This window comes from Arachis ipaensis, chromosome B7, assembly GCF_059453495.1.
Source record: "Arachis ipaensis isolate K30076 ecotype BB chromosome B7, ASM5945349v1, whole genome shotgun sequence".
Lineage (NCBI taxonomy): Eukaryota > Viridiplantae > Streptophyta > Magnoliopsida > Fabales > Fabaceae > Arachis > Arachis ipaensis.
In genome coordinates this window covers 43,681,597-43,698,936 of record NC_142442.1, presented here as the reverse complement: position 1 = coordinate 43,698,936, position 17,340 = coordinate 43,681,597, and the positions used below count along the sequence as shown (strand labels likewise).

The 17,340-nt window shown below is 42.9% G+C and overlaps 1 non-coding gene across 1 annotated transcript; it reads left to right on the top strand.

The window, feature by feature from the left end:
• Window positions 1-381: 381 nt before the first annotated feature.
• Window positions 382-489, top strand: LOC148550987 (small nucleolar RNA R71). Its single transcript, XR_015892978.1, has one exon. It is a non-coding gene; the product is annotated as a small nucleolar RNA R71 (small nucleolar RNA).
• The last annotated feature ends 16,851 nt before the right edge of the window (window positions 490-17,340 follow it).

The following is a 17,340-nucleotide window of genomic DNA, read 5'->3' as shown; positions in this document are numbered from 1 at the left end:
TTCATCAGTATAATGGCTATAATCAGCACAGATTCCGCAAACTCTCTGTGGGACTAACTGTTGGCTTTGCTGTGGTGGAGAAGGTTGAGCTTGCTGAACTTGTTGTTGATTCAATTGCATCTGCTTCAGCAAGTTGGTCATTTCACAGATATTCTGAGTTAGAGCAGCAGTCTCTCTACTAGAGGATACTTCTGCAACAGCTTTTGAACAACCTTGTTTCTGCCTATGATTCCGAGTGGATTCAGCTAAGTCGCTGATCAATTGCCATGCCTCATCAGTGGTCTTGTACTTTTTCATAGACCCATTGCAAGCACTTTCCAATGTGGTCTTATCTTGGGGCCTCATGCCCTGTGTGACGTAACCGAGCAACACTATCTTGTCAATCATATGGTGGGGGCATGCTTCCAGAAGATTATTGAAGCACTCCCAGTATTCATAGAGAGTCTCAGATTTGTCCTGAACAATCATGGAAATATCTTTTCTCAGTTTATCAGTAACTTCAGCTGGAAAGAATTTTTCTAAGAATTCTCTTCTAAGTGTATCCTAGTTGGATACAGTTGCTGCGGGTTGAGTGTAGTACCACTCTCTTGCCTTTCTCTCAAGAGAAAATGAGAAAGCTTTCAACAGAATTCAAGTTTCATCTGCACCATCACGCCTGACAGTAGAACAGGCTGCTTGAAAATCTCTCAGGTGCTTGATAGGCTCTTGAGAAGGTAAGCCATGAAACTTGGGCATCAAATTGAGCAGTGCGGTCTTTATTTCGAAGTCTGTAGCCACCGCTGGGTGATGCGCTTGAAATGGTTGCATTGTAAAATCAGGGGCTCCAGCCTCCTAGATAGTAACTCTCCTAGGTTCTGCCATGTCACCTACACGTAAATCAACCGAATCAGTAGAACGGGGGCTGGTTTCTTCCTCAAATGACGTTTCAGATCCGCCCTCAGAGAGGACTAACCGACGCCGAGCTTGCCTTATTCGTGAAATAGTTCTTTCAATCTCAGGATCGAATACTGGCAAGCTTGGATCAGGAAGTGAACGCGTCATCTAGCGAAAGAAACAAGCAGCTCATAGTAGCAAGATAAAATAAAATGCAAATAAATAAATTCCAATTAATAACTTTAGTACTCTATTGTAACTCCCCGGCAACGGCGCCAAAAATTGACGTGGCAGAAATTGGTGAATTAAGAATTGTTATGAGATATGCTTTGCAAGTATAGTTCTTAATCAACCAGAAATCTGCTTATCAATTTAGAAGGTTTGTCACAAAAATTAAAATTAAAATACTGGGAGTATGAATCTCAGGTCGTCTCTCAACGAGTTGCAGAAAGGTGTGCTATTTTATTAATCAGATGTTTTCAAAATGGTTTGAGTTGAATAAACAGGAAATTAAATTAGAGAAATTAAATAATTTAAATAGAAGCCTTGACTGGGAGTAGATTAGTTGGAAGCCCTATTCTTGTTGCAGTTCTCTCAAGATTAATTGATAATTGAAGGTTGTTCTGTTTAGTTATCCTTTACTAGGTAAGGGAAGGTCAAACAAGTTGGAATGCTGTTTCTATTCACAAGTCCCAATCCGCTCAATTGAAAAGGATTAGTGTCAGTGATTAGAGAGCATTCCAACAATAAACCCAATTACAATTTTTCTTTTAAGCACCCCAACTCAAGGGTTCATTTCAATCAACTCCCCATCAAGTTAAGGAACTACTCGCTCATTGTGAATGTAGAACTCATAACATAAGAAAGGGAATTAAAGGAAGACATGATAAATACAACTCAAAGGAATCAATTAAAAATAAAAGTAATTCTTGTATTAATGAATTCTAGAATAATCCAATAGTAAAATTGAATAAATTAAAGGACATGGAAGAGTAAAGCCAAGTAAAGAAAACGAACTAGAATGACGAAGTCTTGATGAGGTAATAACTCTTCTCAGTATCCCATTGCAAAGAACAATAGAAATTAAAATCCTAAGAACTATGAATGTGTAGAGAGAGAAAACCTAGAGGAGGAGTAAAACTAGATCTAAAAAACTAAAAACTGTGTAGAATGAATGTTGTTGTTGGTTTTTGCATGTCCTCTGGCTCTAGTCTGCTTTTTCGGGCCGAGAACTGGGTCAAAGTAGGGCCCAAAATCACCCCCAGCGAATTCTGCAGATTATGCAGATCGTGCACGTCACGCGATCGCGTCATTCATGCGGCCGCGTCATTCGGCGTTTTGCTTTTCCACGCGGGCGCGTCGTCCACGCCTCCGCGTCACTTGTGCTATTCCAATCCACGCGGTTGCGTGAGCCATGCGGCCGTGTCACTGCGATTTCCTCTCTTTCGCGCGGTTGCGTGAGCCATGCGGTCGCGTCACTTCTCGCTGGTTATCTCCTCAACTTCTTGTGTTCCTTCTATTTTTGTAAGCTTCCCTTCCAATCTCCAACTCATTCATGCCCTATAAAGCCTGAAACACTTAACATACAGATCACGACATCGAATGGAATAAAGGAGAATCAAAATATATAATTAAAAGTTTCTAGGAAGCAAGTTTTCAATCATAAAGCATCTTTAGGAAGGAATTACAAATGCATCTTATTTAATGAATAAGTGGGTAAAGATCATGATAAACCACACAATTAAACACAATATAAACCATAAAATAGTGGTTTATCAGAGTGTCAGAGGATAAGGACGATTTATGGAGGTTCAAGGACCAGATTATTCTGCCAGATGTCAGAGATTTGTGACAAAGCATCTTGAAGGAAGCTCATAAAAGCGGATTCTGAATCCATCCGAGAAGTACCAAGATGAATCAAGATCTGAAGATGATGTTCTGGTGGCCAGGAATGGAAAATGTTGTGGCGTTGCACGTTTCCAAGTGTTTAACTTGCCAGAAAGTTAAGATTGAGCACCAGAGACCATAAGGAACCCTTCAGCTTTTGGAGATTTCACAGTGGAAATGGGAGAGTACTACAATGGACTTTGTTTTGGGTTTACCTAGAACTCGGACTGGTTATGATGCTATTTGGGTGATTGTGGATCGGCTGACTAAGTCGGCTCACTTCCTTCCCATTCAGATAAGTTGCACAATGGAGGAGTTAGCATGGCTATACATTAAGGAAATTGTGAGATTACACGGCATACCTTCTACCATTATATCCGACAGGGATCCTCGATTCACATCAAGATTTTGGGGAGCCTTGCAGCGAGCATTTGGCACTCAATCAAGCCTAAGCACTGCATATCACCCTCATATGGATGGGCAGTCAGAGAGAACCATCCAAACTTTGGAGGATATGCTGAAAGCTTGTGTTTTGGACCAGTCGGCGAGTTGGGATCAGTATATGCCCCTAGTAGAGTTTGCTTATAACAACAGTTACCATGCAAGCATTGGAATGGCTTCGTATGAAGCTTTGTATGGTAGGAAATGTCAATCTTCGCTATGCTGGTATAAAGCTAGAGAAAGGAGCTAGTTAGGGCCTGAGATGATAGCTGAGACCCCAGAGCAGATAAAGAAGATCTGTGGCCGGATGCTTATAGCTCAAAGTCGTTAGAAGAGCTATGCTGATCAAAGGAGGAAGCCTTTGGAGTGTGAGGAAGGAGGACACGTCTTTCTGAAAGTTACTCCAACCACTAGAGTGGAAAGAGCCATTAAGACTAAGAAGCTGAATCCCCGTTACATTGGACCGTTTGAGATCCTAAAGAGAATTGGACCAGTGGCTTATAGGATCGCTTTGCCGTCGCACCTTTCAAAGCTGCACGACGTGTTTCACGTGTCGCAGCTTTGTAAATATACCCCTGATGCAAGTCACGTTCTAGAGCCAGAATCGGTTCAAGTAAGGGAAGATATGACGCTTTCAGTAACTCCAGTCAGGATTGATGACACCAGCATTAAGCGTTTACGAAGAACAGAGGTTTCTTTGGTAAAAGTAGCTTGGATTCAGGCTGGTATTGAAGAGCATACTTGGGAGCTTGAGTCAGATATGCGGAAGGACTAGCCACACCTTTTTTCAGGTAACTGAATCTGAATTTTGAGGACAAAATTCTTAATTAGGTGGGTAGGATGTAAACCCCGCTAAATTAGTAAATAATTAGCCAATAAATTAAATTTTACTAAGGAAGATTAAAAATGAAAATCTTATATTAAAATAGGATAGAGCTCTTTAAAACAAAAATTTTGACACTAATTTCAAAGAATTTGGCCCAAAATTAGGCCAAACGGACTGAACCGGTTGAATCGGGCCCAAATTAGGCCCGTGGGCCCAACCGGACCCATCAATTAAAGAAGACACAGCTTCCTTTCCCCTTCTCTTTTCATCCACGCTGCCATTGTTGGAAGGGGCAGAGGAGAGCTTCCAAAACCCTAACCTCCACAACAAACCACCATAACTTCTTCATCCGAGCTCCGATCGTGGCACTGTTTGTGGCGACGCGTCTAGCGCATTGAGCTTTACGATTCTATCGGATCAATTTCATAGGTAACTCACACCACTCATCCCAGCCTCTCAGTCTCTTGAACTTTTAAAATTTTGGGGTTTTGGTTATTGAAATTTGGTGTCTTAATGTTTAGGCTCAAACTAGCTTGAGGAACTTGTGGGTTCTTGTTTAATCAAGTCATATATAAGGTAAGAACTCTAAAAATTATGCTAATTCTAGCTTATGTGGGTTTAGGTATTGAATTTGGGTGTGAACTATGTATATTAGGCTTGTATGAGTGTATATTGAAGTTGATTGAGCACATTGGAGGCTTGGTGGAGTTTGGGAAGCCTTGCCTTGAAGTTTTTGAACCTTGAAGGTTGCCTTGGGTGCCTTGGTGGTGTCTCGGGGTATACGCAGAAATCGGCCAAGGTATGGTTTAGGTTTTGCGTATATAATATATAATGTCGTGTGAAAACTTAGGGTAGAGAACCATAGGATAAGCTGGAATGATTATTTGTATTGGATGTTTAGTAATAATGATATGGTTTGAGTATGTATGGTGTTTACTTACTTTTTATAGTATTGGAATGATGAATGATGATGTGATGTGGTGCACGAATCCCCACACCTTCGTACAGCTATACCAGCAAGTGCACTGGGTCGTCCAAGTATTACCTGAGCGAGTCAGGGTCGATCCCACAAAGATTGTGGTTTGAAGCAAGCTATGGTTATCTTGTAGGTCTTAGTCAAGCAAATCAGAAGGTTGTGTTTTTATGGAAAGGAAAAACTATTCATAATTTGTATTTGTAAATTGGAGTGGAGTCAGTTGGATTGATTTAAGGGCAATCAGTAATAGGAATATAGTTGAGGATTGGAGTTGCTTTGTCTTTCTGAATTAACTCTGGTAGTACTATTTCCTTTGCTTGTGAATGATTTCTTTAATGGCAGGCTGTATGTGATTGACATTGGTTTAAGCAGCCGTCAATACTCCTCCGGATCTGAACCCCAGTGTTAGTGCGGATCCAGTCTGCTTGAGGGTGAAGCTTGTACAGTCCATTCTCCTTAATGATCCTACTCAAAGCGCCACAGACAAGGTCAAATCTTCTGGATCGGAGGAATGCTGTGCCTTTGGTTCTAGGCTCTACCACAGAGACCCTAATCTCCCCGTAAATCGGCTGGACTGGTGTCTCGAGAAGTCCCCAACGAAGTCGTGGATTAGCCGTCTGAGAGATGTATAATCAAGCTAGTGGTTCATCATTGTCCAATGAAAGACGCACTCTGAACCCATGTAGAATGTGATAACCTTATGCCAGTTCAACGCATTCATATTGATGAAGAACGAATATACATCTTAGAATTAATCAAACACGGATCGAAGAGAAACAGTAATACTTTTATTAATTCATAGGACTCAGCAAGGCTCCTCCCCTCAACCTAGGAGGTTTAGAAACTTATACTGAAAGGAAAATACAATGTATAACTCAACATTATGGTAATAGGTATTGTAAAGTGTTCGAATAACATAAATCTAATCCCTTAAATACTAAACAATGACTAGTAAGGGTAAAACAGTCTTTTTAGTGCTAAAATCTACTTTTATGGCCCACTTGGTGAGTGTTTGGGCTTAGCTTTGATGAGATCCACGTGTTATGAGGTCTCTAGGGCATTGAACGCTGGCTAGGGGGTCCTCTTTGGACATTTGGACGCTGGTCTCTACTCCTTAGGCGCTGAACACCTGGAAGGGGGCAAGAGGCTGCCGTTGGATGCCAGTTTTGGGCCTTCTAATATGAAACAAAGTATGGACTAATATATATTTCTGGAAAGCTCTGGAAGTCAGATTTCTATAGCCGTTGAGAACTCTCCATTTAGACTTCTGTAGCTCCAAAAAAGCTCTTCCAAATGCAAGGAGGTCAGATCCAGACAACATCTGTAGTGCTTTCTCTGTCTCTGAATCAGACTTTTGCTCCAGCTCCTCTATTTCGGCCAAAAAATACCTGAAATTGCACAAAAACACACAAACTCAAAGTAGAATAAAAAAATGCGAATTTAACACTAAAACCTATCAAAACTTAATAAAAACTAAACAAAACATACTAAAAACTATATGAAAAGGAAGCCAAAAAGCGCATAAAATATCCGCTCATCATGATGATGTTTGAAGAACTTGTGACCATGGCAATATGTATATATATAAGTTGGTATGTTGATGTTTGTTGATAAACTTGTGAAGTTTAGGTTGAAGTGAGATGTTATTGAATTGAGAAATGGTAGTATTGTAGAGAGTATTTTGATATTGTCAAAAGTGTTTTGTATTGATAATGATAGGTATGATGAGTTGGGTTGGAAAGAGCTTTGAAGAGAAAATGAGGTTTTGAGGTTTTTGTGAAAAATTGGTTTTTGACCAAACTTCAGCGAGCCATAACTTGGTTTCCGGAACCCCCAACTGGTTTTAAACTTGTTTTGTATGAAAATTGGATCCGTGAAGTTTATGCCGTTCGAAGAACGGATGAAAAATGTTTTAAGACGAAAAATTTATGCGCATCGGAATTTTGGGGTTTAAATTGGCAAATCTGCAGATTTTAGACTTGGTAAAATTTTTAGAAAAACGCACGCCCACGCGTATGCGTGGTCCATGCGTACGCGTGACATGAGATTTTCGCGTACGCATAACCCTCATTCGCATAAGGTAGCTACTGCCTCTTGCGCATGCATGTGCGAACGAGCCTATGCGTACGCGTCTTGGCCTAAAGGCACACCCACGCGTATGCGTGGCCCCTGTTTTCTGCAAAACTGGATTTTGTGTTTTTAAATCAAATTTCAGACTTCTAAACCCTCATTCTCATCCTTTTAGTTATAAAATATAATACTAAGCCTAGTAGTTAATTGAAGCTAGAAAATTGAGGTAACTTGGGGATGAAGAAAAGGGATAAACATGATGAATTATAAGAGAATAATGTGAAGGTTAAAAGAAGTTATGATGCCATGGCTATGATGAATTATTGTATAATGAATATGAATGGTTATGAATATTATGCGGCTTATAAATTTAATGATATCTGGGATACGAGTTTCTCTGGGTAACAGAACCGTGGCTTGCCACCACGCGTTCCAGGTTGAAACTTGATACTCTGTTGACCTTACGTCGTAAGGGTGACCGGGCACGTATAAATTCTTGGGAATGGATATCCCCCATTGAGTAAGTTATATATGAATGAATGAATGTATGAATTATGAATGAAATGAGAAAAACTATGCATAGACTCATGGAGCTGCGTGACGAGGGACAGTCTAAGGGTTTTAGACTTGTCAGGTTGGCTGGATAACCGACAGATGAGTCTCATCAGCCATAGAACAGGCATACATCATGTGCATTCTATTTGTTTTGGTCTGCTATGCATTACTTGGGATTGCCTAACTGAATATGTATTATGCTAATTGTTATATTTGCTACCTGCACTACCTGTTTTCTACTTGTGCTTGAAATTGTTTGGTTGTCTGTCTCTGCTAAATCATTGGTGATGGAGGAGCAGAGGAAAGGTGGACCGGTTTGGTGATAAAGTTAGGTTTAAGAAACTAAGTTTAAAATTCCTTAGAACACCTATCCTTTTTATGGCTTCTGTTTAGAATTTAAGTTTTATAACTGAGTGTGGGCGTTCTAGGATTGCCTCTGGAATTCCCAGGACCTTATACATTATGTGCGTGGTACCTTTACCATGCTGAGTACCTCCAGTTCTCACCCCATACTGTGTTGTTTTCAGATGCAGGTCGAGAGGCACCTCAATAGGTGTCTAGATTCCTAAAGCAGAGCGATTTCTGGGTTCTTTTGCTATGTAGCTTATGTATATATGTACTTAGCTTTCTCTCCAAGAAACTTGTTTATTTTGTCCCTCTTAGAGGTTAAAGGAGAGTATAAGGTTTTATCTTGTCTTTTGGATATTTTGGGATGTGTATATATGTATGTAAATATTCTCCGGCCAGCCTTGGCTTCGTAGGCTGAGTTAGGAGCTAGTCATTCTGTATCCTTGACTCTTTATGCTCTCTTTTGTTTAGTTACACCTATGATCTTTAGGTTTCTTAGCAAGCAAGTAATATTTTTTCCTGAGCATTGCACTTTTTATTTTACGATTTTGTTTTACTCGTTTTTCAAGGCTCCTAGTATATTGCTCTTTTTCAAATACTATTATGTATATATCTTGTTTTAGAGGTCGTAACACCACACCACTTCTGTTTTATGGCTTAAGCGTAAAGCTTTGTGTGGTAGTGTGTTACAGAGTTTGGCGTTTGTTCATACATCGGTCCGAGCTATAGGGCCGAGTTGGATGAAGACAAAGGGACCGACCTCATGAAAGGTTGGCCCATCACCGACCTCTTCGCAAAGAGTTTGAACAAATGCCTCGGAGGCCCAAGAAGGCCCAAAGCGAAAGGATCACCGCTCACCAGAAGGCGGTTGACCAAAGGATAAAGATCTCCTCCACAAAAAGATAAGATAAGATAACTAACGTATCTGAAAGGAAGATTATCAAGCATTACTATAAATATACTGGAGCACCCAGGTATAACTCATATTCCAATTCTACTAAAAACCTGCCTAAAGCCCATGCTGACTTAAGCATCGGAGTCTCTTGGAAGTACCACCCCCCTCCGATGAGCAAGGACCCGCAACATCTCCTGCGTCAACAAGTTGGATGCGGCAGCCCAGTCCAAATCTGAAGATCTCATCCGAGATCGACCTCCCTGTTTCAGGTAACCCTCAGAACATTGGCGCCATTGTCGGAGACCTGGAAGTCATCCCATGGCAAATAACCCTGCCAACGACCATAACTCCGGACTAGAAGAAGGAACGCCACTTAAAAACACGAATGCCATACCGAACTCCCCAAAAGATATCCACCAATCCAAGGTAGACAAGCAGACTCAGAACACAGAAATTCTAGATGCCATTCGTGAACAGCAGGATCGCTTCAAACAGCTCGAACAAGAAGCCGAGCGAGATCTTCAAAGAGAAATAAGACAGCATCGAGAGCTAGAAGACAAACTCCTAAAGCTCGAAGCCGACCTCAAAACTAAAGCAGCTCGGTCCAACCGCGAAGATAGCTCTCACAAGGACTAAGACCCGTTCACGAAAGAAATCATGAAGGCTAAAATCCCAAAGGACTTCAAAGCCCCTGACATGACCCCATACAATGGTACGTCCGACCCAAGTCATCACCTCAGAAACTTCAGGAGCCGGATGTACCTCACTGATGCCTCAGACGCAACTCGTTGCAAAGCCTCCCCGACCACCCTGACCAAGATGGCAATAAAGTGGTTTGACAGCCTGCCACCAAGGTCAATCACAAGCTTTGACGACCTTGCAAAGAAGTTCCTCGCCAGGTTCTCCATCCAGAAAGACAAAACCAAGTACACACCAAGCTTGCTAGGGATTAAACAAGGAGATCGGGAAAGCCTCTGCAGTTATATGGAGAGATTTAATAAAGCATGCCTTGACATATAGAATCTCTCTACAGAAGCAGCAATTATGGGACTCATCAACGGACTACGGGAAGGACTCTTTAGCCACTCCATATCCAAGAAACACCCAACATCTCTGAATGAGGTACAAGAACGAGCTGAAAAGTACATTAATATGGAAGAGAACTCCCGATTGAGAGAAGCCTCAAAGACCGGACCCTCCTACCCACCTCGGGACAAGGATAAAGAGTCCAGGAAAAAAGAAGACCAACATACTGAGAAACCCAGGAAGTACCATAACTACACCCTTCTTCGGGTGTCCCTTGTAGATGTTTACTGAGAAATATGCAACACTGAGAAGATCCCACCTCCTAGCCCGATTAAACACAAGAGAGGAGGAAGTCGGATAGAATATTACGAATACCACCGAATCTATGGGCATTCTACTAATGAGTGCTACGACCTGAAGAATGTCATAGAAAAATTGCCGTGAGAAGGGAGACTAGATCGGGTCTTAGCCAATAGAGCGGACGAACCAAAAAACAAAAGAAGGGATGAAGACGGCGAATGAGCTGAACGTCCCTCTCACACCCCCGAGAGACATATTCACATGATAAACGGAGGGTTTGCAGGAGGGGGGATCTCTAAGTCATCCTGTAAAAAATACCTTAAAGAGGTGTACCATGTTGAAGGAGGGGACAAGTTGGTTGACCTCCCGACTATTACCTTCACTCAAGAAGACGCCGCAGGCATCATCCCAGGGATGATGACCCCGTGGTCGTTACCATCATACTCGCCAACGCCAATCTCCATCGAACACTGGTAGACCAAGGAAGCTCTGCGGATATCCTGTTTAAATCCGCCTTCGACAAGCTCGACCTATAAGAAAAAGAGCTCAGAGCATATCCTAATAGCCTATTCGAGCTCGGAGACACACCAATCCAGCCACTTGGGTACATCCCATTGCACACAACCTTCAGAAAAGGGACCCGGTTTAGAATGCTAAGTATAGACTACATCGTAGTCAACGTGAGCTCTGCATACAATGCTCTCATAGGTCGGACAATGCTAAACCAGCTCGCCGCAGTGGTCTCTACTCCACACCTGTGCATGAAGTTCCCAATGCCAGAAGGGATTGCCACCGTAAGGGGGGGCCAAAAACTCGCGCGACGCTATTATAACGAAAGCCTGAACCTTAAGGGCGACCCCGGAGGAAAAGAAGCCAACACTATTGAACTCGGGAGAACTCGAGCTCGCGAAGAACTTCGGCCCCAACCGAAAGGCGAGACCGAAGATGTTCAGATCGGAGATACCCAAGACAAAACAACAAACATAGGGGCAAACCTAAAAGGAGACTTAAAGGACCTGCTGATAAAGTTCTTAAGGGCGAATTCTGACTTATTCGCCTGGAAGGCTGCCGACATACCCGGTATTGATCCCGGACTAATGTGTCATAAATTGGCAGTATACCCTGGATCTCAGCCAATACAACAGAAACGCAGAAAGCTTGGCCCAGAGAGATCGCAAGCTGTGGAGGAACAGGTTCATGCCTTATTAGAAGCAGGGTTCATAAGGGAGGTCAAGTACCCATTATGGCTAGCCAACATCGTACTGGTCAAAAAGTCAAATAGAAAGTGACGAATGTGCACTGATTACATCGACCTCAACAAAGCCTGTCCAAAAGATCCCTATCCACTCCCGAATATAGACACCCTAGTCGACGCCTCATCGGGATACAAGTACCTTTCTTTCATGGAAGCCTACTCAGGGTACAACCAAATATCGATGTATCAACCCGACCAAGAGAAAACCTCGTTCCTAACCACAAAGGCAAACTACTGCTATGTAGTTATGCCGTTCGGACTCAAGAACGCAGGGGATACATACCAGAGGTTGATGAACAAAATTTTTGCCAACCACATCAGAAAATTGATGGAGGTCTATGTCGACGACATGTTGATAAAGACACAAAAGAAAAAAGCGCTACTACTCGACCTTGCCGAAGTGTTTGACACTATAAGAAAGCACGGGATGAGGCTAAATCCCGTAAAGTGCACTTTCGCGATAAAGGCTGGAAAATTGTTGGGTTTCATGCTCACCCAAAGAGGAATTGAAGCAAACCCAGATAAATGTTAGGCCATACTCAGCATGAAAAGCCCGACCTGTGTCAAAGAGGTACAACAGTTAAATGGAAGATTAGCGGCCCTGTCTAGATTTCTAGCTATATCGGCCTTAAGATTTCTTCCTTTCTACGCAACATTAAGGAAAGGAAAGAGGTTTGAATAGACCCCAGAATGTGAACAAGCCTTCCAGGACCTCAAGACATTTCTGGGATAGCTACCCATCCTAACTCGACCCAGGCCAGGAGAGGAATTGATCCTTTACCTCGCCGTGGGAAATCAGGCAATAGCCTCGACCCTAGTCAGGGAGGACGAGAATGGACAACAGCCCATCTACTTTATCAGTAAGGCTTTACAAAGGGCTGAACTAAACTACCAAAAGATAGAAAGGTTCTCCTACGCACTTTACTCACCTCCCGACGACTTCGACCATACTTTCAAGCACACATCATCATAATACGGACTAACCAACACATAAGAGGTATCCTACAAAAAACTGACTTAGCTGGAAGAATCCTACAATGGACAGTGGAGTTGTCCGAATTTGACCTTAAGTACGAAGCTCGGACAGCCATCAAGTCGCAATACCTGGCCGACTTCGTCGTAGAGTACACTAACACCCCAGGCACCCCCGCTAACTGGAACCTCTATGTTGACGGCTCATCAAACAAAGCCGGAAGTGGAGCAGGTGTCATCCTAGAAAGTGACCAGGGAACCCAACTCGAACTCTCTTTAAGGTTTGAGTTTCATGCTTCAAACAACCAAGCTAAGTATGAGGCCCTACTGGCTGGTTTGAAACTGGCTAAGGAAATTGGAGCTCAAAACCTTACCATATTCAATGACTCACAAGTAGTCACCTCACAAATAGAAGGGAGCTATCAGGCCAATGATCCCACCATGAAGAAGTACCTAGACAAAACTAAAGAACAGCTTGGAAAATTCATGGGATACGAGATCCGACATATACCTCGGGAACAAAATGCCCGAGCTGATACACTTTCAAAGCTAGACAGCACCAAACCAGGGGGCAATAATAGAAGCCTCATCCAAGAAACACTACAAAATCCGTCAACCTCCGAGGAAGAGAAGATCCTAGCCATATCAGGCCAGGACCAAGGGTGGATGACTCCCATAATCAATTACCTCAAGTCCGAAACACTCCCAGTAGATAAAAAGGAAGCAAAAAGGCTCATAAAGGAGGCACAATACTACACCTTGGTAGACGACATCTTATACAGAAGAGGGATTTCAGCACCCCTCCTCAAGTGCATCCCGACCTTTGCCACAAAGGAGGTCCTGGAGGAAGTCTACAGTGGCATGTGCGGCAACTACCTTGGTGCACGAGCTCTCTCTAAGAAGGTACTCTGAGCTAGTTTTTACTGACCGACCTTACAAAAAGAAGCAACAGAGTTCGTCAAGACGTGCCCTCCATGTCAGAAGCATGCCAAATTTTATATAGCTCCGCCTGAAGAACTCATCTGCGTTACTTCACCCTGGCCATTTGCAAAGTGGGGGCTCGACCTCCTCGGACTATTCCCTCAGGGATCAGGGCAAGTAAAGTTCCTCATTGTAGGTATAGACTACTTCACAAAGTGGATTGAAGCAGAGCCAGTAGTTACTACCACCGCTCAAAGAAGTCAAAAGTTCCTGTATAGAAACATTGTCACAAGGTTTGGAATCCCATGCTCCATCACCACTGACAATGGCACTCAGTTCACAGACACTGGCTTCAGGAACTTAGTAGCTGACCAGAAAATCAAGCACCAATTCACCTCAGTGGAACACTCACAAGCCAATAGACAGGAGGAGGCCGCTAACAAAGTTATATTGGCCGGGTTAAAATGGAGGCTACTGAATGCTAAAGGAGCTTGGGCTGAGGAGCTACCGCAAGTCCTATGGGCATATCGGACAACACCACACTCCACAACCGGGGAATCACCCTTCCGACTTGCTTACGAAATGGAGGCAATGATCCCCGTAGAGATAGAAGAAGGATCCCCTTAGAGTGATCCTCTACAATGACAACACCAACTCCCAAGCACAAAGGGAAGAGCTCGACCTACTTCCAGAAGTCCGAGAAAGAGTTCGGATTAGAGAGGAAGCGCTAAAGCGTCGAATAGCTTTAAGATATAATCGGAAGGTAATCCAGCGAAGCTTCGCCACCAATGACCTCATCCTAATCCGAAATGATATCGGAGCATGTCAATCAGGAAAAGGGAAGCTAGCAGCTAACTAGAAAGGGCCATACCGAGTTACAGAAGTACTAGGAAAGGGTTACTATAGGGTGGCCGACCTTTAAGGGCGAGAGCTACCGAGGTCATGGCATGCCTGTAACCTAAAAAGGTACTATAGTTAGAAAAAGATCTCAGGCCAAAGGCGCACTCTTTTTCCTAAAAGGTTTCTTGATGAGGCGCCAGGCCAAGATCTGAAAGTTGCCCGAACTAGAAGGGTAAGAACTCGCCTGTACACACTTTTATTTATACTTTTATCTTATCACTTGTATAAAAATTTTTAGATTTCCTAAAAAGTTTCCTATCAAGACGCATTAATTTACGCTCAAAAACACGAAATACATCGCCCAACCAGAAGAGGTCGGCAAGGTGAAGCGAAAAAGCTCAAGTTAATGTAAGAAGTTATAAAAAGTAACCTATATAAAGTGACCTGACGAGGTTAGATAAGAAATGGGATTACTAAAAATAACTTGAGAAGGACCGACAGAGAAGTCGGACCAAGAGAAAGGATCACTAAAAAAGGGAACAAGCATTACACAAAGGCCAAAAGGTTTGAAAAACCTAAGGCCAAAGTAAAAAAGGTATAAGTCCTAAAAAGGGGCGTTACCTAGAAAAGAGAACGCACGACCCCAAAACTGGGCTAAAAAGTCGTCACAAAAAACTAAAAAGGTTTTATGCAAAGAACACTAAAAAGTTATTGGACATCGACTAAAAGCCCGGGCAGCAAGCCACAAGGATGACATCGCCAAAGCAAAAAGTTGTCAACACAACTAAAACAGGGCGTGATCCAAAAGGCAGGGGTAGAAATTCATAGTATTCCAAAAAGAGGTCGGGACTGAAAAGTATCAAACATCTAAAGCATAAAAAAACCCACGAGGAACATAAGGGTTAATAGAGCAAACAGCACTTCTTCGCAAGTTAAGCCAAGCCAACACTCAAACAAAGCAAAGATTAAAACATTAAAGACTCCAAAGGCTGCCGTCAAAGTGTTTGTTTATAAAATAAAAGATGCTGTAAAGCAACTAAGAGAGTGTCAGAAATAAAAGTCATCCACAAAGACTCACAAGCTTCAAGAGGTCCACAGACCGGACCATACCAAATATATAATCAAAACAACTATATAAAAAGAACATCATAGGAGATCCAAGTTTGCCCCAATAGCTACATCCTTAGGAGAAGGAGGCAGGGTCGAGATCGGGGTGGCATTGACAACTCCATCTGGCCCATTTAGAATCTCCAGGTCAGGCTCGGGCCCAGGAGGGACCATCTCGGTAAAAGGAGCTGCAGTAGCGGAAGATGAGGAAGCCTTAGCTGGCGGCACAAGAGGAGGACCCTCATCATCATCATCTGGGGCAGGCACAATCTTGGCATCCTCCACCACGTTGTCCATACTGAATAAAGAGAGGTCGACGTCGGGAGCAAGAACTCGGACTTGGGCCTTCAGATTTTCATACATGTCAGTCATGCTGCTCACCATATGGCCCTGAAGCTCGGCATAATCATCCTAGGCAGATTGAAGTCTCTCTTTAGTTTCCAATAGCTTACCATAGGTCTGAGTATAGCTCTCCTTGTATTTTTTAGCCATCTCCTCGGCCAGGTTAGCAGCTGCCTCCACCGCAGTAGCATGAGCCTTTTCCTTCTCTACATCAATCTCCAATTTAGCAACCTTGGCGTCCAGCTCGTCCTTCAGACCTTTCACCCTGTCGTATTCAGCCTTGGCATCCTCCAAAAAGGCCTTGGTAGCATGAATAGGGGACTCCTGGACAACCCGAGATAAAGTTGCACTAAGATTGGCCATCCGAATACTGTTGCTTGATATAAAGTTAAGATGATGCAGGATGGAGACGTCGTCCAGAGGAACTTTACAATGAGGAGCAATTAACTCGGTGGCAAAGGCCACACCATCAAACTCTTTGTCATTTAGATTATAAGTTCCACCAAGATTTTGCCTTTTGGGAGGGGGACCAGCAGCAGTAGGGGAGGAGGCAGCACCCGAGGTCGACTGAGGCGGTTCAGAGGAGGCCGGCTAAACTCGTAGGGTCGGGATAATCTTCCTCGGCCCCTGAGACTCAATTACCGAATTCATTGGAGGCAACTGCTCTGAAGAACCCTCCCCTGAAGTCTTCCTTGACAAGTTATGGGCAGCCACAGCCTTCTTTGCTTTGCGAAACATTTTCATTGAAGCAGAAGAAGACACCATATCTGAAAAGAAGCCAGCAAAATAGTCATACAGTAGTTAATGACAAGGCCACAATCAATAAAAGAAAACTAATATGAAAGATAAGGTCAGACACTACCTAGCTCAGAAAGGAGAAGAGCAGGATCCCCTAAGAACTTTTTAGTGTCTAGGTGAGGAGGCTCCCCCCAATGCTCCTCTAAAATACCTATGAAAGCCTGCTCTACCTCATCTAAACTCTCCCAGGGATACTTAAGAACTACGGGATCTTTTTGCCACCATAAAGGAAATGCCGGCTCATCATTTTCTTCCAGGAAAAAGGGACGAACACCCTCAACAGTTCGAACTTTGAGATATTAATTTTTAAAGTCCCGAAAGAAGTCATCGAACATGGAAAATACTTTTTTACACTGGGTAGCTCGAAAGGAGATCCAAGAAGCTTTCTTCTTGGTCGCCCCAGGTTTAGTCAGCACAAACAAGAAGAGAAAAATAGATAGGGTAGGTCGGATGCCCAGCTCTTGGCATAACAGTTGGAAAATCTTCATGAAAGCCCAAGAGTTCGGATGAAGCTGTGATGGGGCTACATTACAGTTCCATAAAACTTCATTTTCAAAATCGGTAAAAGGAAGGGTTATACCAAGTTGGGAAAAGTAGTCATAAGCATAGAAAAAGGGACGCTCTGCCCGACCTAAGGGAGGAAAACTAACTCTCTCTTCAGGATCAGGCGACACCAGCTCATAGTTCTTTTCATCATCTCTACTACTACAGATTCTATAAAATCTCCTAAGCTTTTCACAATACTCCGGATCGGCCACAGTAACACACATCAACACTATAGAATCTAACTAGTCAGTCATACCAGAGGGGACCTTTGTAGACATCTGATAAACCACTATTTTATGGTTTATCTTGTGCTCAATTGAGTGGATTTTATCAACTCTTTACCCACTTATTCATAATATTTA